General features: G+C 65.9%; 1 protein-coding gene across 1 annotated transcript in view; it reads left to right on the plus strand.

Moving 5' to 3' along the window:
* The window catches only part of PAX2 (paired box 2), an 84,485-nt gene that overhangs the window by 4,272 nt on the left and 79,570 nt on the right, over positions 1 to 643 (plus strand). The window lies entirely within an intron of this gene.

The raw sequence follows: 643 nt of genomic DNA on the forward strand, positions 1-643 counted from the left end.
CCCCCCCCCCCCCCCCCCGCCCTGGCGGTGTTTGGAAACTCCTGGGAAGACAATTTACGACGGGTGGGCGGGAGGGCGGGAAAGAGAAGGGACGGGGGGAGAAAAAACTGAAAGAACGGCAAAAAAACCCCTCCGACAACAACAACAAAAAACCCCCCAACTCGCAACAATCCGTGAGCGGCCTTAGCAAATACACGGGTAAATAAACAAACAACGGGGCAAATAAATAAATAAATACCCGCGTTAACCGATCGCCGCCAAATGTGGTGTGAAATATCCCCAGGGGCAAGCCGGGGCGGTGTGTGTGGGGGGGGGAACCCGGCGCCCCCGGGCCCGGCCGCTCGGACGCGGAGCGGTGTCAGCAGGCGGCAGAGCCCCAGACGCCTGTGCGTGTGGTGTGTGTGCGCTGCCGTGCCCTCCGCAAAGGACGGGTCAGAGCCGCTGCCGCCAACAGAGCTAATGGCCAGCGGGGAGATGGGCTGGAGCTGCCCCGTACGAGCACCCGCTTCCCAGGGACCGGGGCGGGAGGGGTAATAAACCGCGCTCCCGCACCCACAGCCCCGCCAGCGCCCGGAGCCGGGAGTAGCCGGCCGCGAGAGCCGGGGGGTGGGGGCGCGGCACTGCTCTCTCCCCGCGCCCCCTC

The sequence above is a fragment of the Haliaeetus leucocephalus genome, unplaced genomic scaffold (assembly GCF_000737465.1).
Source record: "Haliaeetus leucocephalus isolate CR32 unplaced genomic scaffold, Haliaeetus_leucocephalus-4.0 Scaffold229, whole genome shotgun sequence".
NCBI classification, from domain to species: domain Eukaryota; kingdom Metazoa; phylum Chordata; class Aves; order Accipitriformes; family Accipitridae; genus Haliaeetus; species Haliaeetus leucocephalus.